We start from the raw sequence: 24,122 nt of genomic DNA on the forward strand, positions 1-24,122 counted from the left end.
CATTTTTTGGAATATATAGCAACATCATCAAGATAGACAACAAAAAATTTATTAATCAAACCCCTGAAAGAAATATCCCTTTATCTATGGAAGGTTGCTCCTGCATTAATCAATCCAAAGGGTATTTTTTTATAATCAAATGTTCCCCACTTAGTTCTAAATGTAGTTTTAAATTTTTCATTTGAATCTACCAGGATATGAGTGTATCCATAAACTCCGTCAGGAAAAGACATAAGTTTGAATCCTACGACATATTGAAGAATTTGCTTCATAGGAGGAAGAGGCAAGTTATATTTTTCTGTAACTCTGTTAAGATTACGAAAATATATACATATTTGGATATCTCCATTTTTGTTCCGAACAGGAACAAGATTAGAGACCCATTTCAAATGTCTGACTAGAAAAATAATTTGGGTGGATATTTCTAAGTTGTTGTTGAAATGTTTTAACATTAGGAAGCATTAGAATAGTATAAAGAATAATATGTGTATCATATGTTTTCAAGTCATTGTAAGTCCAGGTGAAAACATAGTTTATATTGTTTCAAAAGTTTGATAAAAGCATTTCTTTCTTCTATATAACATCCTGAACCGATATTTAAATTTTGAGGATTTTGTTTTGTTCCTAAGTTAATGACCAAACTTCATATTTGAACTATTGATCCTACAATTAATAGACATTTTAAATCTATCTTTTAGACCATAAAAGTCTTCCAATTTAACTATGAACTTTGGAATGGTATTTGTGTTTTGTCTTCATCTAATGATATATTTAATTCCATTTCATGGGAGTCATTATCAATAATTTGATCATCATATATACTTTCAGATATAAGAAAATTGATGATATCTTCATCATTGTTGAAAACTCGCCAATTAGAGATATTATCGGGAACATAGGGTCTAAAGTTTAATTCAATTGAAAAATGATCAGGGCTAAATTATTATGGGGGAATGAGTTTTGAAGCAACATTAGCTAAGATATCCACACCCACATTTTTCAGTCTTAGAATAGGAGTAATATTAAAGGCTAAAAAATTTCAAATTTCAAATCAAATCTTGAACTAGAAATAGAATGGATAGTATTCCTAACCTATCTTATGAAGATTTATTAATCACCATAATGTATTTCACATTCAAGATAACTTATTTTCTTAAGCATTGAATGAGTGCTTCATATTCAGATACGTTATTATTACATTGAAACTTGAGCCTGCAAGTTAACATAATCTTTTCTCCACTGGGACTTTTAGAATACATCCTACACTAACCCCATCACTAGAATTTGAGCCATCAAAATACATTAAGCACATTTCATTATTTACATTATTATCTACAAAATCATTTACAAAATTTACACAATGAGATAAATCAGTTTTTGAAAAGTTTTCAATTTTTGAAGATATAGTAGGAGAAAAACGAGATAGTTGTGTAGGAAAATTTCCAAAGAAATAATCTGCATGATTACTCCCTATGATATTGTTTGTGAAAGGAAGAGGCTCATTTTTTACATACATATACTTTGTTGAATGCTTCATTTTTTTTCACTATCAACCTTTATTTATTGGGTTTTCCATTAAATGATAGCAATAAGTGAGACCAATCTGTTTCAAAATATCCATTCAATTTATCAAACCAATCCCTACTTAAAAGAAGAATGTATGATTCAGGAATGCCAATAATTATGATATCAATAATTTCAAAAATATTAGGATGTGAAGAAATCCTAATTAATACGTATTTAAGTTCTCCTAGAACCTTGACTTTTGATCTATCTAATTGAAAAATCTACATCGATGACTCTTATGGCCTTGCATTAATCAGGAATTATATTTGAAGAGGTTGTTGAATGAATTAGGAAACTGTGCACATTTTCATTAAGGATTTCAAAAGTCAATAAAAAATGAGGGGTATGTGAATTTTACCTATCATCAATCAAGATAGAATCTATTTGTTTTTTTAATCGAAGGAAGAAGAAGGTTGAGATGTAGATTTAAATTTAGTAACTACAGTAGTAGATGTAAAAGGGAATTTAGAAGTAGCATTTAAAGAATTAAGCAAAAATTTATGTTGTTGCTGTAATTTACCAACATCATACAAAGATATATTTTCCTTAGCCTTCTTCATATCCTAAAAAATTTTGTAACCTATATTATAAAAAAAATATTGTAACCTATATTATAAAAAGAAAATAAGGGTTTTAGAAGTCGACTTACCTTGAGATGAATCCTTATTTACAATAGTGGCAGGAGAAAAAGAGGTAGAGGAAGATGAACTTGTTGGATATCTTTTGCTTCTAGTTGTCACTACAATAAATTCTTCCCCTTCTTCTGATATAGGACTAACTACATCCCATGTCACATTCACATAAATAACTATAGATTCATCCTCTTCATCAGTTTATTCAGGATCTTCAGTTTCCTCTTCTTCTTTAGCAGTTGAAATCTAAGCAGGGGGAAGAGTTTGTTGACTTTTCTTAGAAAATGATATGAAAGGGAATTTTGAAGAAGAACCTTTAGAAACTTGTTTCTTAAGATCAACAACCTTGTTTTCCAAATTTTTAAGAACCTTTTGTAGTGCTTCCATGTTGAATGTGTATTTTTCTTTATGTTCCTCCTTAAAAGTGAATTCTTCATCGGTTGAGGAGGCTTATTTTGTTATGGTGTATCTTTTTTAACAATTGAGCATTTCCTTTTCAATGTTTAGATATTCCTACATAGTCTCTACTAGCGTAGTCTTGGTTGCTCATTTTACAAGCATTATTGTAGAAGTCGGCAGAGCTCTAGTATAAAACTTAGTTTGAACATCGTCACCTAACTTGGAAGCATTCAGTAGTATATTCAAAACTATACTAAACCTTTGATTGAAATATTTAATTCTTTCATTTTGACTCATGTTAATATTAGATAATTAAACAATTAGTCAAGCTGGTGATTTATCATCACCAAATTTATTTAAAAAAACTATCGTGGAAATAATCCCAATTATTTATTGAATTAGCCTGTAAAGTAAAATACCAAGAAGTAGATTTGACTTCAAAAGTATGAAGAAATAATTGACATACAACATCTTTTGATGACTAACATGAAATTGTTAATGTGATCATCTAGAAGTTCATTATTACCTAGATTAAAGTTGGGAAACCATTGTTTAGGATGTTTAGGCAAAGGATTATGTTGATCGGGGATATTTATAGCACCTAGGGATTCTCATCTTCTATTATTCATTGGAGTGATAGTAATCATAGGGGTGGCTACAGTAACATCAACAATGGAATAATTAGTTGTAGTTGTAATAGGGGAAGATTTTCTTAGTTGAGTTGAAGGAGTGGATGAAGATGAAGCAAGAACAATTTCCTGATATTGTGAAATTGAAGAAATGATAGTAGCAATCATGGGAGGATAATTTGGAGTATTACTTTCACTGGTCACTGGATTAGAGTTAAAAACAATTTTCTTATGATTATTTGATCTCATTGGAAATTCAAAAGGTTTAATTCCAAGTTTCTCACTTTGAGCTCTAGTAAGAATACCAAAACTATGGAGGGAAGAAGAAACACTTCCTTGAGATTATTTAGATACTTTAGATGGCTCTTTTCATTTTTAATACCTTCAATTCTCTATCTTATACTTCAATTTTTTGGTGAAATAATAGGATTGTTAAGACTTTCGAGACAAGACTCAATAACTAAAGGATCATTAGTACTTCTTCTAGCTAAACTAGTTGAATGAGGAAGAGGGGTAAGAACTTTAGATGGATGTGATCATGAAAGTTCAGGTTCTACAACTCTAGATCTAGAAGACAGAGATCTAGAAGTTGTGGGTGACACTGAGGGTAGAGGTGAACTCTTAGAATGATCATGATTTTTATTATGTAACCTTCTTTCCATTCATAGTCAAATGGACCTCCTTCTAGTGCCAAAAAATTTGATGTGAAAAATCAACCACAACTAACATTTAAGAAATTACCCGGTCAGAGCCCCAGTCATACTCTTTTCCATTTGGAATGGTAATTTTGACTAGTTCAATGGGTCTAGTTACCCTTTGATATATGATCTAGCGTATGGAGTCTTATGATATGGAAACAACTAAAAATAGTAAATGTGATACTTTGAAAGTTAAAACTACAATCTAATAGAAACAAACAAAATAAATAACTATATCTCAACTATATGTAATACTAATATAACCTGGGTATCATCTGATATGTGAAAATTAAAGATGGCCAAATGATAAGGAATGTAGATTACTTGTTATTTTGTTAAATTAAATCAAACTAAAAATGAAAGGATTAATTCATCTAAATAGTTAAACTAATTAATTCATTTATAAAATTCATATATAATTCTCGTATTTAATGCTTCAAAATCAATAAAATAATAGATCAGTAGTAATCTATCAAATTACTCAATCTTAAAACATAACAATATAATATAGATTTCAATTAAAGAAAAGAGAAGAAACAACTACAATAATAGTACTCAAATTTCCTTTCTTTGTTGAAACATGAAATCATGAGCGGTTTATCTTTTTTATTAAGAAAAACAAATTGTACAATAGTGTATCCGGTGCTTTATTTTTAAAAAATTTAGAACCTCGATCACATGTCCATGCCTTGGTTTAAATAATATTACAAATTCTAGAATAATAATATCTTTCACCAAAACTTTCTCAACTGTAAAAGTAAATTTAAAAAAAGAAAAAAAATATGATTAGATGTGGTGATAAAAATAATAGTCAAGTAGACAAGGAGATTTCTACTAGAGATGCATTGGAGGTCTTCCAATGAGCATGTATTTCCAAAAGGTCAAATAGTTATGACAAAGCATTGAGTCGAATGTTTACTTTGGAGTTGTAGACTTGTGCTTCTATAACTAAAAAATGATTTTGCATTATGTCATTAAGCGGCCTCATCATGTTGACATAAGTTTGAAGTTTGACCATATATTCACAAATTAAGTCTAAATGGAGCACAAATATCTATTCAACTTTTCTTTGAAATTCCCTCCTTCTTTTCTCGAACTCTTTTCTTCAAAGCCTTTGGTTTTAACTATTTTTCTTCTAATATTTATGCATCTAGTCCTATTTGTTTCAGCAACTAATGAATAAACTACATAATGTGAGAACATATCTATTGTGCTAACTGAATCAAATCTTCTGAAAAGAGTAAGTCATATTTCCATGATTTCAATATTGTATTCCTTTGCATCATGTTTATTCTTGGTAGGTGTTGTGTCAGTTTAATAATTGTTTAATTGACTGAACCGAAACCATTTAATTGACTGAACCGAAACCATTTAATTGTCAACTAGGGTAGGTCTATTTATTTCAAAGGTGTCTGCACTATTTGTGCTCATACAGAATAGCCAAGGATAGAGATAAAGAACACAAAGAAATGTCGATAAACCAATTGCAAAAATCAAACACTCATGCTGAAATCAAAAGGCATTATATAGGAATGAAATCACACTTCATGTTTACCAAGGAATGGGCATGCCACCCACAATATTAATCACTGAACCAATTGATCAATTATCACATCTTAAATCAATATTGTGTAACAACATATCGTAAATATGAAAAATAGAAGTAAATCTGCTTTATGAATTATAAAACGACAACAATAACTTCACACTTATGAAAAAGAAATAATTAATCTACTGTTACAACTACTATTGAAATCCTTGCCAAAGAGGAGGACCCTTCCTCCCTAGCAGGGCGCAGGGATGAAGTAAGAACTACTTTGGAATTCAACACAAAATTTGTAAAAGCATCACCAATGATTAAAATAGATGTGAATTACAGAATCAAAATGACGGTACTATCTCGTGTTGCATGTTCCCTTGGTGGAACTAAATCCTTTTATAAAGTTTACATGCCAAAATAGGGAACATATCAGTCATGAGAATCTTACAGTTCTCATGTTGATCAATATTAAAAGAAAAGAGAAATTGTTACAACTGGTTTCTAAATACAAGGCCTATTCAAGTTACATCATTTTCTAAAATCATAACCACCTAGATTCTTTGACTGCCCATAGGTAATTCATGCTTCTCAATAGCTGTCTCTTGGAATAGTACCCACAATATTTGACAGTTTTGGTGTAACAACATCTCGCGGTGTAACAACATCTCGTGGTATAACAACAACTTGAGGTGTAACAACAATGACATGTAACAACAAATCCTCAAAACATATTTGTGAATTAACAACATAGTTGTCCATCCTTTGGCCTTGAATTCATGGGAAACACCTGAAAGAAAAAGAGCCAAAGAACTTCTTCCACACTTACCCTGGTTAGCCATCAAAAATATATCACTTCATTCATATTTAACAAAAATGGAAAAATAATATGTCACAATAAGAGTTGCTTCTTATAATCAGGAAAAGCGATAATTATGATGTAAAGCTTGTAGGTTCAAAGGTAAAATGCTCAAAAATGGGGGAAAGAGGTATCTAAAGTATGCCCAAAATTTGCACCTAACATCTCCCCCCAACTGAAGCAATTGCATATCCTCATGCAAAACTGTCATATACTTCTACTGTACCTCTAGTTTTGATCTATCAAGTTGTAAGTGCTGGCAGTATCCTCATCAACAGACCTATATCCTTAAGTGGCCATCAACTGGTGCATCTAGGATTCCTCCTCATAGTAACACAGGTGATAATGGGGCTAATACTCCTCCATTGGTAGCCAAAGCAAAGGATATTTAAACTTGAGCCCTATCCATAAGGATCCCAATGATCTCACAATTCAGGCATACTCTGGGACCCATGCAACAACAACCATGAAGTTTATAAACCCAAAAGGGACACCCTCCTATAGACCTACGTATCGGCCTTAGTGCATTTAAGGCACCTCGTTAGTGCACAGTTGTTCTGCTATACAAAGAGGTCGAGGAAAAATCCCATGACTCTCCTTCTGTAGATAGTTGATTGCTCTCTGACATCTAGAGTACTTAGAAATATCTTAAAATCATGTCTCAACTCTGTAGCCATTCCTGGTTCCACCCTTATCCATAATGTTGCCTTTTCTTCGTTGGTGTCTGATGACTTCATGGCTAGGTGCCATTCTATCTGATTTCTCATGAAGGAAATAAAAGCACGCAATTGTAGGTCCCCCATGTAGGAGAAAATGCATGCAACCATGTGCAAAATAGCATGCTCACATATTATATTATGAAGAAACGACTTGCATAGTAAGCTTTGATCATTAAAATTGTACGCACAGAAAACTTCCAGAAAAGTTCGGGTAGAATTACCCAAATACAGTCTATCTTCATAGGTGGCCTTCAACTAAAACAAATAAAATATTTCCCATAGAAAGACTAGGTAGGATGGAGAGGGCCTTCTACAACCTAATAGATTTAGGGAGAGTTTGTGTAGCTTGTGTTTATCATTTGTTAAATTCTAAACTTTCTACTATAACAGCTGTAATTGCTCCTCCTTCTCCTTCATGGCTTCCTTAATTTTCCATCTTTCTCATTCTTCTGCCAATTTATTCTCATCCCACTTTTCCTTGAGTGAATCTATAACTTCCTAATGTTCTTCCAGTGAGATCACTCCCTTTTGTAAGGAGAGTGCCTGATGTTTCCATTTCTGCAATTCCCAATATCAATAAAATTTTCTCCGAACACCATCCTGCTTCAGGACCCTGTGTTCCTACACATGCAATACTACATGGGGTTGTAACAACATCTCAAGGATTGAGAAACTCTGCTTCGGCTGCCAGTTTCTTTGTACCAACTGCTTTGTCAGCAGGTTCTTATGGTTCAACTCTTTATTTTTCTTCCTGGGTAGCCTCTGCCTCTACTACTGGTTCTTGTGTAACAACAATGTTGTTGGCAGGTTCTTGTATATCAACTTCTAGGTCTATTATCATGGGGTGCTCTATTTTGTCTATTGGTTCTTCTCTAACAACAATGTTGGGTTCTTGTGTAATAGCTTCCGAGGGTTTGGTTTGAGTTTCCATCGAAATGGTGTTTGCAACACAAACTTTGTATCCGAATGTTGCTAGATTCCTAACACATGTTGCACATACAGAATCCAGTGTGGTTTCTTCCCTCATTTTGTCTATAGCCTCTACCAAGGTGTCTAGGCCTGAGACCCATGCTTCTACTTTACTCTCCTCTAATTGCTTCCTTAATCTTTCATTTTCCTTTTCTAAATTTTCAATTTTATGCAAAAAATTTTGGGTCTCATCCTTACCTGATATAGGGACCTCTTCTGGATGGGCATGTTCCCCTTATTTATGTTTCCCTGTGTCCTTATGCTTGCTCAACTCCTTTTTAGATGGAGGTGAAGGTTTTGGTTGTGAGCTAACTTTCATCCTCTTCTTTGGTATCCTACCACCTATCGGCTTCTCCAATGATATCTTTTTAATCCTAAATCCCTAGGATTTCCCTTATTCTTTAGTCTCCCTAGCTTCCCTTGGAGCATCATGGTGGATTTCAGCTTGCCTTCACTGACAAGTCCTCGACTTTCTACTCATAAACTCCTCCCAGCTCTTGCCTTGGCATTCCAATGCATCCATCATAATTAACTTGATGAGGTCATGGTTGGTAACAAAACTCTTTAGGTGTGTAGCAATATTCACGATAGCTGATATGTGCCTTATATTTTCTAGGAGGAAATATGGGAGATTGACCAACTTCTTGTGTCGAAGGTGGTTTAACAGTGGAAAATGGTAATTGAACATGATTGTTTCCCTTCCTTCACAAGTAATTTACTTGATGATGTACAGGGCGACATCTCCCCATGGCCTAGGAAGTGATAACCTGTCAATTCCTTACCTTTTTTCTGAATTTCTCTTCTCCTTGCAGAAATTCTGCCTTAAGGGAGGGATCATTAATCTTTTGGTTAAACCACCTTTTTCCCTTGGCCCACAATGATGTTACTCAGGCAATTACTTCTTCCGTAACTTCTAGCTTCAGCCCCCTAACCTCTGTCTGATTTTTGTCCAGGTTTTTAGTGAATTCCATGGAAACCAACTACTCTAGTCCCTTAAGTCACTCAAATAACTCAAACCATCCTGCTTCCATGAAAATTTGGCACGCCTCAGGGAGATTTTCCAATGCTTTAGTCGTTTTGGACTCATGCCAGATTGCTACTCCTCCCATTTTTGTTTTAGTTATTGCACTCTGTTAGATTCCGTCTCATGTCAGAGATTGATTCTTCTTCAAAACCCTGTTTTGAAAAAGAAATCATTAAATGTGTTGTGTAATTTATTCTCTAGCTCTTCAAAAGGTAGCAGCGACTTCAAGCTCCTACCTCTGTAAAAGCACAAAGAAAACAAAGCATCATCAGCAATCAAAGTCTGGCAATTTAATAATCAAATCAACAATGCCTTCTGCTCCTTCATCCATTACTCGTACACGACAAGCTTTGAATCTTTCCAAGATCAGTCTACTTCAAACAAAGATGACGAATCTAAAGTAAATCAAAATCCAGTTTTTAATGTAGCAGAGGCTGCCTTGAATGAGCAACCAAAAATCTCCAAGTGTGTTGGATGAAGTTAGAGAGGGATCGCGCGGGAAAGAGAATTCTTCTGGAAAATTGATGCTAGAAAATTGATGTTGCAGGTCCAGATCTTGATCAAATATTCATAGCCTCATATACCCTTTTGTCTGGATTCAAGTCCTTCCATTCCTTGGACAGCCAAAGACCAATTCTTCAGAATACATCAACAAACATTCAAATGCTGGTTGGAAGGCTGCCATGGGTACTCGATTTTCCAATTACACGGTAGGGGAATTTGCACATCTCCTTGGTGTACTTCCCACTCCTCAGAAACTATTCCTATTCGATTTTATCCCAAGGGTCTAAAGCTACCAAGTAAATTTGATGCACGCAAAGCTTGGCCGCATTGTACTTCTACTAGGACTATATTAGATCAGGGGCACTGTGGTTCATGTTGGGCATTTGCAGCCGTACAAGTACTGTTAGACCGATTTTTCGTTCACTTTCAAGTGAATGCCACTCTTTCAGAAAACGATTTAGTGGCATGCTGTGGATTTAGATGTGGATCAGGGTGTAATGGTGGTTTTCCATTATCTGCATGGCGCTATTTCAGTCGAAGGGGTGTTGTAACTGATGAGTGTTATCCCTACTTTGACAACGATGGTTGTAATCATCCTGGTTGCGAGCCTTCATACCCAACACCTCGGTGTGTCAAGCACTACAAGGATAATCAAAATTGGTCACACTCCAAGCACTACAGTTCAAATGCATACAGAATCAAATCAGATCCATACAATATAATGGCTGAGGTTTTCACTAATGGTCCGATAGAGGTCTCATTTTCTGTTTATGAGGACTTTGCCCATTATGAAACTGGTGTGTACAAGCATGTCCAGGGTCGTTATTTAGGAAGACATGCTATCAAGCTGATTGGGTGGACGCAACAAGCAACCTTACCCAGCTATGTATTCAAGCATATTTGGGGGTATTACCACTGATCCAACAATGATGGTAATTTCTATTGATGACCGCATGGTCCAGGGCATGTGAGAAACGTCAGTGAGCAAATAAGGAATGGACTTATGGAAGCATCAAGTGTTTCTCAGGATTTGCTTTAGAAAACTGCGAAGGATTTGATATTGTTTATGGTGCATGAAATATGCTTGGTTCCTTTACTTTCTGTGTGAATCCGGTGTCAAATTTCCTTGCTGAAAAGGGTTCTTTTGAAAAAAAAAGGATTTTCCTCTTTTAAACTATGGTCAAATGGTCCACGACATTACATTTTCATCAGATGACAAGCCAAAACATCTCAGCTAGTTGCCATGTGCAGAATACGCACCAGACAGCATTAAAGACATCGCCTTGTTCCAGCATGTTATATTATTTTAGTGTTAAAACATGAGCATTGTTATGGATTTACGGGTGCAAACCCATGGAATAGAAGTAGCCTTGAAGGCGTATTCCATGGTTACTATTTTATTTACAGTGGGAAATATATTGCGGCACCTAGTATGGACCACAGATGAACATTGATAATAGTCCTGTTGTCAGCAATTTTAATGCACAGGCCCTCAGACGTGAACCAACGACAGTCCAAGCCCCAAGAACACAAAATTGAAACTACTGTTATGTTTCCAATATGGTTGATGATTTAATTCGGTTAATGAAAGAGGATTTTCTGTCTGGTCTTCTTTCAAAGACAGGGGATGTATATGTTGTAAAACATCGATTGAAATGGAGCAGGTTTATGTTTTCCTAGCTGCTTATACTAATCAGGAGTGCAATTGATGAGGGGTTCAATTACTTTTGTGCAATCTACACATGTGCCTACAACCATCTTTTACAGAGACAACTTTTATTTATCCTCAAAAAGTAATATATCTGTGGTTATAACTACATTTGCTATGGAACTATTGTATTAACTAATTCCTTGAAACACTTGGTAAATTTGATATCAGGGCATTCGAAGGACAAATGAAGAACATGACACCTAACATTAGATAATTTTCAGAATGAAATAATACACTTGTTGACCGATGGCAGATCATCTACAACTTCCCATATTATTAGGCATGAAATCAGCAAATAGAAGCAGTCCCAGATTCGAAGGCATAAATTCAGTGGATAAAGAATGAAGTGGCAGCAGGAATTGGACATTTGGCAGTAGTTATCTCCATCCAAAAAATCTCAACTATTCGGGGTTCTTTCCAGAGATCTTTCGGCGAACAAATTCACCGGCAACATCAGCAGCTCATGACATTTTTTTTTTTTTTTCGAAGTTCGAAATTTGCCAAAGGGAAGATGAACCGTTTGCATATGAATTAAAGATATTAGTAACGTGGCAGTTGTTGCAACACTTAAGGCGTTCGTTTCATCTAAGGAAAATATGCGGCATAAAATCTGGACAGGGACCATTTATGGCATTGCAGTGACATCGTAAAAGCTATGGTTTTGCTCACCATCCCGATTCTCTTGAGGAAGACGAAGACGCTGAACATCGTGACTTGGCATTCAAAACAGAAAGAGCAGTCTTTTCCCATTTATTTTAGATCATATTTTTAATACATGAATTGTTTTTGCCCCCGAGCTCAACTGTCTCATAGCATTTTAAGACATCTGTCACAGCAGAAAACGAGGTCAATTCGCCTACTTTTATCCTCAGTCCCGATTCAAAAGGATCAGCGCTCCATATGTCAAGCCATCAGAGGATTTTAGGGAAAGGCTGTTATATGTTTAGCTTAGATGAAACACCCATTTTTAATTTTTGTTAAAACAACGCCCTGTTTTGGATCGATCTGTTTTCCTACAGACAATATTATTTTAATTGTAAATTCTTAGAGTAAAGAAAAATAGTGAGTCAGTGTAGAGAAGGGGAGTTTTCTGAGTGCTGAGAGCTGGTGGAGAACAGAGCTTTCAATGTACAGTTTTTGGCAGGGATTTTTAATGAAAATACAGCTCTGACTTCTGAGATTCATGTGGTATGTTAATTTAGCATAGGTGTTTCTCGTGTTTCATATGTAATCTGTTATGTTCCATTTCACTACATGATCATATCTAATTGAACAAATGAAGTGTTAAAGTGAGAATTCATGCTTGCCATGCTCCGCTTTTAAGTTTGTTCAATTCAATGTTTTCTTCTGTTTAAGGAGGATTCAAAGTTATTGTTTGCCCTCCTTAGCTCCTCACTAGTCTTGCCATCCCATTTAAATCTAGATTTGATGCTAAATTTCTTGGCTACCTTGCCTCAGTCGTTAATCTGTGTTGTTCATTATATTTCTCTGTAGTAGCTGTGATTTTGCCCATGCAGCCCAGAAAACCCCGTTATTTAATTAAAAACCCCAAATCAATCTTTCTAATCACTTTACTAGCCTAATATCAGTGTTACCTTGTTGGTCATCTCATCCCATTGAAGATCTACCGAGATAGACCGGAGAGAGCCTTCTCCTGCCCCGTAGGGCTAGCTACGAGGCTAAATGGTTTGATGTAGCCTTGAGGTTTACCTTTCTCAGCCTGAGGTGAAATTTCAAGAGCTAACATACTGGCGACCATACTGGGGAGAACATTCAACTTGTTGATTGTCTTGTCCCAGTACATGCAATCAAGGTGCAGATCTGATGTTGATGGTGGACAACAGTCAGACACATTTGCAGGCTGAACCATTCACCTGGCGACTCCAACTCGATCCAGACATTCCAACGCATGCTGATCTGTTCATGCAATGGTAGGGTATGTGGCAGACCCTGCACTTCGTGAAGCTCTAAACGGAGTTAGAGAGTGGTTAGTAGATATTGAAATTAATGAAGAATTTTTCAGTATTTTCCTTCAATGTTTGAAATCTCCGAAGCTTCATCTTGAAAGCAAAACTAGATTTTGTGAGTTAGTTGTTGAAAGAGTTGAAAATGAGATTCAGTATCTCGATGAGCAGATTCAGTCATATGATTTCCAAGACCCTAAAAAGTTCTTGGAAATCCTTTCTCCTTCGCAACAAGAAATAGTCGACTTGCCTATAGATGTTTACATTGACAGTATGCAGCTCGAAGTATGCATTGCAGAGTTGGGGCAGCCAACAGAGTCTGGCTTCCGTGATCCTATTGCGGCATACATGGACACATTTTTCAGTTTGAATGATAGATCAGGCTGTATTTTCCGTGACCAGGCTCAGTACGTGCATGAAGGGCTGCCAGCAACTGCATCTATGACTTCGTGGCAGCTTTCTCAACCGGCATCATTTTCAGGTTTACTTGAATGGTTAATTTGGCATTTTAGTATTACCTGATCTAGTGTTTGTACAGCAGAGTAGGGTAGCTTTGTAAATAAATAAGCAGCCATAAGGGTATCATCTTGTTTTAGTTTGCTTGAAGATTGTTTGAGTTCAGTTTCAGTTTGAAAATGAGTCAAGAGTTGTGTTGATGATGACTCCATTGCCCAATGGGTGGAGGCACTGTCTGCTCTCCCAAAGTTCTGCGGTTCTTGGCACCTCCAAGGAGCGGCAACTGCCATCCCAAGTGGAGCCGATGTTAGATTCTGTCTCATGTCAGAGATTGATTCTTCTTCAAAACCCTGTTTTGAAGAAGAAATCATTAAAGGTGTTGTGTAATTTATTCTCCAGCTCTTCAAAAGGCAGCAGCGACTTCAAGCTCCTACCTCTGTAAAAGCACAAAGAAAACAAAGCATCATCAGCAATCAAAGTCTGGCAATTTAATAATCAAATCAACAATGCCTTCCGCTCCTTCATCCATTACTCGTACACGACAAGCTTTGAATCTTTCCAAGATCAGTCTACTTCAAACAAAGATGACGAATCTAAAGTAAATCAAAATCCAGTTTTTCATGTAGCAGAGGCTGCCTTGAATGAGCAACCAAAAATCTCCAAGTGTGTTGGATGAAGTTAGAGAGGGATCGCGCGGGAAAGAGAATTCTTCTGGAAAATTGATGCTGGAAAATTGATGTTGCAGGTCCAGATCTTGATCAAATATTCATAGCCTCATATACCCTTGTGTCTGGATTCGAGTCCTTCCATTCCTTGGACAGCCAAAGACCAATTCTTCAGAATACATCAACAAACATTCAAATGCTGGTTGGAAGGCTGCCATGGGTACTCGATTTTCCAATTACACGGTAGGGCAATTTGCACATCTCCTTGGTGTACTTCCCACTCCTCAGAAACTGTTAGAAACTGTTCCTATTCGATTTTATCCCAAGGGTCTAAAGCTACCAAGTAAATTTGATGCACGCAAAGCTTGGCCGCATTGTACTTCTACTAGGACTATATTAGATCAGGGGCACTGTGGTTCATGTTGGGCATTTGCAGCCGTAGAAGCACTGTTAGACCGATTTTGCGTTCACTTTCAAGTGAATGCCACTCTTTCAGAAAACGATTTAGTGGCATGCTGTGGATTTAGATGTGGATCAGGGTGTAATGGTGGTTTTCCATTATCTGCATGGCGCTATTTCAGTCGAAGGGGTGTTGTAACTGATGAGTGTTATCCCTACTTTGACAACGATGGTTGTAATCATCCTGGTTGCGAGCCTTCATACCCAACACCTCGGTGTGTCAAGCACTACAAGGATAATCAAAATTGGTCACACTCCAAGCACTACAGTTCAAATGCATACAAAATCAAATCAGATCCATACAATATAATGGCTGAGGTTTTCACTAATGGTCTGATAGAGGTCTCATTTTCTGTTTATGAGGACTTTGCCCATTATGAAACTGGTGTGTACAAGCATGTCCAGGGTCGTTATTTAGGAAGACATGCTGTCAAGCTGATTGGGTGGACGCAGCAAGCAACCTTACCCAGCTATGTATTCAAGCATATTTGGGGGTATTACCACTGATCCAACAATGATGGTAATTCCTATTGATGACCGCATGGTCCAGGGCATGTGAGAGACGTCAGTGAGCAAGTAAGGAATGGACTTATGGAAGCATCAAGTGTTTCTCAGGATTTGCTTTAGAAAATTGCGAAGGATTTGATACTGTTTATGGTGCATGAAATATGCTTGGTTCCTTTACTTTCTGTGTGAATCCGGTGTCAAATTTCCTTGCTGAAAAGGGTTCTTTTGAAAAAAAAAAGGATTTTCCTCTTTTAAACTATGGTCAAATGGTCCACGACATTACATTTTCATCAGATGACAAGCCAAAACATCTCAGCTAGTTGCCATGTGCAGAATACGCACCAGACAGCATTAAAGACATCGCCTTGTTCCAGCATGTTATATTATTTTAGTGTTAAAACATGAGCATTGTTATGGCTTTACGGGTGAAAACCCATGGAATAGAAGTAGCCTTGAAGGCGTATTCCATGGTTACTATTTTATTTACAGTGGGAAATATATTGTGGCACCTAGTATGGACCACAGATGAACATTGATAATAGTCCTGTTGTCAGCAATTTTAATGCACAGGCCCTCAGACGTGAACCAACGACAGTCCAAGCCCCAAGAACACAAAATTGAAACTACTGTTATGTTTCCAATATGGTTGATGATTTAATTCGGTTAATGAAAGAGGATTTTCTGTCTGGTCTTCTTTCAAAGACAGGGGATGTATATGTTGTAAAACATCGATTGAAATGGAGGAGCAGGTTTATGTTTTCCTAGCTGCTTATACTAATCAGGAGTGCGATTGATGAGGGGTTCAATTACTTTTGTGCAATCTACACATGTGCCTACAACCATCTTTTACAGAGACAACTTTTATTTATCCTCAAAAAGTAATATATCTGTGGTTATAACTACATTTGCTATGGAACTATTGTATTAACTAATTCCTTGAAACACTTGGTACATTTGATATCAGGGCATTCGAAGGACAAATGAAGAACATGACACCTAACATTAGATAATTTTCAGAATGAAATAATACACTTGTTGACCGATGGCAGATCATCTACAACTTCCCATATTATTAGGCATGAAATCAGCAAATAGAAGCAGTCCCAGATTCGAAGGCATAAATTCAGTGGATAAAGAATGAAGTGGCAGGAAGAATTGGACATTTGGCAGTAGTTATCTCCATCCGAAAAATCTCAACTATTCGAGGTTCTTTCCAGAGATCATTCGGCGAACAAATTCACCAGCAACATCAGCAGCTCATGACATTTTTTTTTGTTTTTTTCGAAGTTCGAAATTTGCCAAAGGGAAGATGAACCGTTTGCATATGAATTAAAGATATTAGTAACGTGGCAGTTGTTGCAACATTTAAGGCGTTCGTTTCATCTAAGGAAAATATGCGGCATAAAATCTGGACAGGGACCATTTATGGCATTGCAGTGACATCGTAAAAGCTATGGTTTTGCTCACCATCCCGATTCTCTTGAGGAAGACGAAGACGCTGAAAAGGCATTCAACATCGTGACTTGGCATTCAAAACAGAAAGAGCAGTCTTTTCCCATTTATTTTAGATCGTATTTTTAATACATGAATTGTTTTTGCCCCCGAGCTCAACTGTCTCATAGCATTTTAAGACATCTGTCACAGCAGAAAATGAGGTCAATTCGCCTACTTTTATCCTCAGTCCCGATTCAAAAGGATCAGCGCTCCATATGTCAAAGCCATCAGAGGATTTTAGGGAAAGGCTGTTCTATGTTTAGCTTAGATGAAACGCCCATTTTTAATTTTTGTAATGTCAGTTTAAACAGCGCCCTGTTTTGGGTCGATCGGTTTTTCCTACAGATAGTATTATTTTAATTGTAAATTCTTAGAGTAAAGAAAAAGAGTGAGTCAGTGTAGAGAAGGGGAGTTTTCTGAGTGCTGAGAGCTGGTGGAGAACAGAGCTTTCAATGTACAGTTTTTGGCAGGGATTTTTAATGAAAATACAGCTCTGACTTCTGAGATTCATGTGGTATGTTAATTTAGCATAGGTGTTTCTCGTGTTTCATATGTAATCTGTTATGTTTCATTTCACTACATGATCATATCTAGTTGAACAAATGAAGTGTTAAAGTGAGAATTCATGCCTGCCATGCTCTGCTTTTAAGTTTGTTCAATTCAATGTTTTCTTCTGTTTAAGGAGGATTCAAAGTTATTGTTTGCCCTCCTTAGCTCCTCACCAGTCTTGCCATCCCATTTAAATCTATATTTGATGCTAAATTTCTTGCCTACCTTGCCTCAGTCGTTAATCTGTGTTGTTCATTATATTGCTCTGTAGTAGCTGTGATTTTGCCCATGCAGCCCAGAAAACCCCGTTATTTAATTAAAAACCCCAAATCAATCTTTCTAATCACTTTACTAGCCTAATATCAGTGTTACCTTGTTGGTCATCTCATCCCATTGAAGATCTACCGAGATAGACCGGAGAGAGCCTTCTCCTGCCCCGTAGGGCTAGCTACGAGGCTAAATGGTTTGATGTAGCCTTGAGGTTTACCTTTCTCAGCCTGAGGTGAAATTTCAAGAGCTAACATACTGGCGACCATACTGGGGAGAACATTCAACTTGTTGATTGTCTTGTCCCAGTACATGCAATCAAGTTGCAGATCTGATGTTGATGGTGGACAGCAGTCAGACACATTTGCAGGCTGAACCATTCACCTGGCGACTCCAACTCGATCCAGACATTCCAACGCATGCTGATCTGTTCATGCAATGGTAGGGTATGTGGCAGACCCTGCACTTCGTGAAGCTCTAAACGGAGTTAGAGAGTGATTAGTAGATATTGAAATTAATGAAGAATTTTTCAGTATTTTCCTTCAATGTTTGAAATCTCCGAAGCTTCATCTTGAAAGCAAAACTAGATTTTGTGAGTTAGTTGTTGAAAGAGTTGAAAATGAGATTCAGTATCTCGATGAGCAGATTCAGTCATATGATTTCCAAGACCCTAAAAAGTTCTTGGAAATCCTTTCTCCTTCGCAACAAGAAATAGTCGACTTGCCTATAGATGTTTACATTGACAGTATGCAGCTCGAAGTATGCATTGCAGAGTTGGGGCAGCCAACAGAGTCTGGCTTCCGTGATCCTATTGCGGCATACATGGACACATTTTTCAGTTTGATTGATAGATCAGGCTGTATTTTCCGTGACCAGGCTCAGTACGTGCATGAAGGGCTGCCAGCAACTGCATCTGTGACTTCGTGGCAGCTTTCTCAACCGGCATCATTTTCAGGTTTACTTGAATGGTTAATTTGGCATTTTAGTATTACCTGATCTAGTGTTTGTACAGCAGAGTAGGGTAGCTTTGTAAATAAATAAGCAACCATAAGGGCAGCATATTGTTTTAGTTTGCTTGAAGATTGTTTGAGTTCAGTTTCATTTTGAAAATGAGTCAAGAGTTGTGTTGATGATGACTCCATTGCCCAATGGGTGGAGGCACTGTCTGCTCTCCCAAAGTTCTGCGGTTCTTGGCACCTCCACGGAGCGGCAGCTGCCATCCCAAGTGGAGCCGATGTTAGATTCCGTCTCATGTCAGAGATTGATTCTCCTTCAAAACCCTGTTTTGAAGAAGAAATCATTAAATGTGTTGTGTAATTTATTCTCCAGCTCTTCAAAAGGCAGCAGCGACTTCAAGCTCCTACCTCTGTAAAATCACAAAGAAAACAAAGCATCATCAGCAATCAAAGTCTGGCAATTTAATAATCAAATCAACAATGCCTTCCGCTCCTTCATCCATTACTCATACACGACAAGCTTTGAATCTTTCCAAGATCAGTCTACTTCAGACAAAGATGACGAATCTAAAGTAAATCAAAATCCAGTTTTTCATGTAGCAGAGGCTGCCTTGAATGAGCAACCAAAAATCTCCAAGTGTGTTGGATGAAGTTAGAGAGGGATCGCGCGGGAAAGAGAATTCTTCTGGAAAATTGATGCTGGAAATTTGATGTTGCAGGTCCAGATCTTGATCAAATATTCATAGCCTCATATACCCTAGACAGCCAAAGACCTTCCATTCCTTGGACAGCCAAAGACCAATTCTTCAGAATACATCAACAAACATTCAAATGCTGGTTGGAAGGCTGCCATGGGTACTCGATTTTCCAATTACATGGTAGGGGAATTTGCACATCTCCTTGGTGTACTTCCCACTCCTCAGAAACTGTTAGAAACTGTTCCTATTCGATTTTATCCCAAGGGTCTAAAGCTACCAAGTAAATTTGATGCACGCAAAGCTTGGCCGCATTGTACTTCTACTAGGACTATATTAGATCAGGGGCACTGTGGTTCATGTTGGGAATTTGCAGCCGTAGAAGCACTGTTAGACCGATTTTGCGTTCACTTTCAAGTGAATGCCACTCTTTCAGAAAATGATTTAGTGGCATGCTGTGGATTTAGATGTGGATCAGGGTGTAATGGTGGTTTTCCATTATCTGCATGGCGCTATTTCAGTCGAAGGGGTGTTGTAACTGATGAGTGTTATCCCTACTTTGACAACGATGGTTGTAATCATCCTGGTTGCGAGCCTTCATACCCAACACCTCGGTGTGTCAAGCACTACAAGGATAATCAAAATTGGTCACACTCCAAGCACTACAGTTCAAATGCATACAGAATCAAATCAGATCCATACAATATAATGGCTGAGGTTTTCACTAATGGTCCGATAGAGGTCTCATTTTCTGTTTATGAGGACTTTGCCCATTATGAAACTGGTGTGTACAAGCATGTCCAGGGTCGTTATTTAGGAAGACATGCTGTCAAGCTGATTGGGTGGACGCAGCAAGCAACCTTACCCAGCTATGTATTCAAGCATATTTGGGGGTATTACCACTGATCCAACAATGATGGTAATTCCTATTGATGACCGCATGGTCCAGGGCATGTGAGAGACGTCAGTGAGCAAATAAGGAATGGACTTATGGAAGCATCAAGTGTTTCTCAGGATTTGCTTTAGAAAATTGCGAAGGATTTGATACTGTTTATGGTGCATGAAATATGCTTGGTTCCTTTACTTTCTGTGTGAATCCGGTGTCAAATTTCCTTGCTGAAAAGGGTTCTTTTGAAAAAAAAAAAGGATTTTCCTCTTTTAAACTATGGTCAAATGGTCCACGACATTACATTTTCATCAGATGACAAGCCAAAACATCTCAGCTAGTTGCCATGTGCAGAATACGCACCAGACAACATTAAAGACATCGCCTTGTTCCAGCATGTTATATTATTTTAGTGTTAAAACATGAGCATTGTTATGGCTTTACGGGTGAAAACCCATGGAATAGAAGTAGCCTTGAAGGCGTATTCCATGGTTACTACTTTATTTACAGTGGGAAATATATTGCGGCACCGAGTATGGACCACAGATGAACTTTGATAATAGTCCTGTTGTCAGCAATTTTAATGCACATGCCCTCAGACGTGAACCAACGACAGTCCAAGCCCCAAGAACACAAAATTGAAACTACTGTTATGTTTCCAATATGGTTGATGATTTAATTCGGTTAATGAAAGAGGATTTTCTGTCTGGTCTTCTTTCAAAGACAGGGGATGTATATGTTGTAAAACATCGATTGAAATGGAGGAGCAGGTTTATGTTTTCCTAGCTGCTTATACTAATCAGGAGTGCAATTGATGAGGGGTTCAATTACTTTTGTGCAATCTACACATGTGCCTACAACCATCTTTTACAGAGACAACTTTTATTTATCCTCAAAAAGCAATATATCTGTGGTTATAACTACATTTGCTATGGAACTATTGTATTAACTAATTCCTTGAAACACTTGGTACATTTGATATCAGGGCATTCGAAGGACAAATGAAGAACATGACACCTAACATTAGATAATTTTCAGAATGAAATAATACACTTGTTGACCGATGGCAGATCATCTACAACTTCCCATATTTTAGGCATGAAATCAGCAAATAGAAGCAGTCCCAGATTCGAAGGCATAAATTCAGTGGATAAAGAATGAAGTGGCAGCAGGAATTGGACATTTGGCAGTAGTTATCTCCATCCGAAAAATCTCAACTATTCGAGGTTCTTTCCAGAGATCTTTCGGCGAACAAATTCACCGGCAACATCAGCAGCTCATGACATTTTTTTTTTTTTTCGAAGTTCGAAATTTGCCAAAGGGAAGATGAACCGTTTGCATATGAATTAAAGATATTAGTAACGTGGTAGTTGTTGCAACATTTAAGGCGTTCGTTTCATCTAAGGAAAATATGCGGCATAAAATCTGGACAGGGACCATTTATGGCATTGCAATGACATCGTAAAAGCTATGGTTTTGCTCACCATCCCGATTCTCTTGAGGAAGACGAAGACGCTGAACATCGTGACTTGGCATTCAAAACAGAAAGAGCAGTCTTTTCCCATTTATTTTAGATCGTATTTTTAATACATGAATTGTTTTTGCCCCCGAGCTCAACTGTCTCATAGCATTTTAAGACATCTGTCACAGCAGAAAACGAGGTCAATTCGCCTACTTTTATCCTCAGTCCCAATTCAAAAGGATCAGCGCTCCATATGTCAAGCCATCAGAGGATTTTAGGGAAATGCTGTTCTATGTTTAGCTTAGATGAAACGCCCATTTTTAATTTTTGTTAAAACAGCGCCCTATTTTGGGTCGATCTGTTTTCCTACAGATAGTATTATTTTAATTGTAAATTCTTAGAGTAAAGAAAAAGAGTGAGTCAGTGTAGAGAAGGGGAGTTTTCTGAGTGCTGAGAGCTGGTGGAGAATAGAGCTTTCAATGTACAGTTTTTGGCAGGGATTTTTAATGAAAATACAGCTCTGACTTCTGAGATTCATGTGGTATGTTAATTTAGCATAGGTGTTTCTCGTGTTTCATATGTAATCTGTTATGTTCCATTTCACTACATGATCATATCTAATTGAACAAATGAAGTGTTAAAGTGAGAATTCATGCCTGCCATGCTCCGCTTTTAAGTTTGTTCAATTCAATGTTTTCTTCTGTTTAAGGAGGATTCAAAGTTATTGTTTGCCCTCCTTAGCTCCTCACCAGTCTTGCCATCCCATTTAAATCTAGATTTGATGCTAAATTTCTTGCCTACCTTACCTCAGTCGTTAATCTGTGTTGTTCATTATATTGCTCTGTAGTAGCTGTGATTTTGCCCATGCAGCCCAGAAAACCCCGTTATTTAATTAAAAACCCCAAATCAATCTTTCTAATCACTTTACTAGCCTAATATCAGTGTTACCTTGTTGGTCATCTCATCCCATTGAAGATCTACCGAGATAGACCGGAGAGAGCCTTCTCCTGCCCCGTAGGGCTAGCTACGAGGCTAAATGGTTTGATGTAGCCTTGAGGTTTACCTTTCTTATCCTGAGGTGAAATTTCAAGAGCTAACACACTCTATGTTTTCTCTGTTCTTTCTCTAAGAATTTTGAAGTGAGGGTGCAATGCTTCACTAAGGTTGATATTAGGGTAGTGAGGTAGGCAATAAAAGCAAGAATGTTGGATCAGGGGGATCGTATTGTACATGTTATGATCTCATTATTGATCTTGCATCGTGGAGTTCTAGCTTAAATGTGATTTACTCCTTGGCATGATTGGAATAAAGAGATAACAATAATTTCAGGGTTTAATAATGATTATGGGGTTGTCACTTTTAATTTTAGTTTTAAATCGCAGATTGTGAAATGATTCGCCCTCCCTCTGAGTTTAATGCGACGGTCTTCCTCAGTCGTCAAAGAAAGTGTTGTATTAATTTCCATAATTTTTAAACATAGGAAAAAGTGATATACCTTTTGCATGATGTACCGAAGGTGATGTGATGAAAAGGTACCGGAAAAAAGGTACCAACGATATAATTAATTCTAGCAATAACTGCTAGTTATGTCATTTTGATCCTGTAGAACAACGATGATGAATGCTATTTATTGCAGCAGACTATTTCGTCTGGGTCACTGCTGCGGGTTTTCAGTTGTTACACATGTAACAACAAATAAAAATTTTAACATTATTTTGACAACAAATTCTTATTTACATAACTCTTTACTGATACTTACAAAAATTTGAAAAGAACAAGAAAAGACTAAAACTTGTAACAACATATTGTAAGATGTGCATGAGATATATGATGTTGCTACAGAAAGAAAAGAACATGTAACAATCGCCACATGATGGTTTTAAACTATCACAATTTGTCTACCTATGCCCTTATAAGAGGTTTTCATAGTCAGATTCTTATTTACATTTTTTTATTACAATTTTTTTCTTTTTCTTTTTTGGTTCTTTTTTTTTACTGGGTATAATGGCTGCCAACAAAAGTTGGTTTTCAACTATTAAACTTATTGGAAAATTAAAAATTTGGCAGCGCAGGAGAATTTTCCCCTACCACTATAATCTAAAGTCTAGAATCCATGACAATGTTGACGAATGAATCCTTTGAAGTGGGTTTGTGATATAGCCGAAGATGGTGCCCATTAGCGAGTAATGGTGTCCTAATACTGTCAATGGTAACTAAATTCACAATCCCATTGTCAAAGACTATGTCAACTTCATAAGGACCTAGCTACTTGGTGCAGATCTTCCCCTTGAAATCCTTGAATCTCGAATCATATAATAGAGCCCAATCTCCTTTTTGAAACTTCTTCTTTTTAATGAATCTATCATGCCACTTAGCCCTTTACTGTTGAATGATGTCTATTTGTTGAATAGTAGCTAGCCTTTTCTCATCTAGCTCATTGAGCTGATTCAACCATTGATTCTGTGTTGTTGCCAGATCTAAGTTCACCTACAGCACTGTCCTTAATGTCTTGATT

At 36.9% G+C, this 24,122-nt stretch overlaps 3 pseudogenes; all 3 read left to right on the top strand.

Annotated features, from left to right (window-relative positions):
- Nucleotides 1–9,690: 9,690 nt before the first annotated feature.
- LOC149214749 (cathepsin B-like protease 3 pseudogene) lies at nucleotides 9,691–10,455 on the top strand (annotated as a pseudogene).
- Nucleotides 10,456–14,518: 4,063 nt separating this feature from the next.
- Nucleotides 14,519–15,298, top strand: LOC149214750 (cathepsin B-like protease 3 pseudogene; annotated as a pseudogene).
- A 4,117-nt stretch (nucleotides 15,299–19,415) lies between these two features.
- LOC149214751 (cathepsin B-like protease 3 pseudogene) lies at nucleotides 19,416–20,165 on the top strand (annotated as a pseudogene).
- The last annotated feature ends 3,957 nt before the right edge of the window (nucleotides 20,166–24,122 follow it).

The sequence above is a fragment of the Pinus tabuliformis genome, chromosome 1_1 (genome assembly GCF_031772625.1).
Source record: "Pinus tabuliformis cultivar Carrire ecotype Pingquan chromosome 1_1, CPIR1, whole genome shotgun sequence".
In the NCBI taxonomy this organism is placed as follows: domain Eukaryota; kingdom Viridiplantae; phylum Streptophyta; class Pinopsida; order Pinales; family Pinaceae; genus Pinus; species Pinus tabuliformis.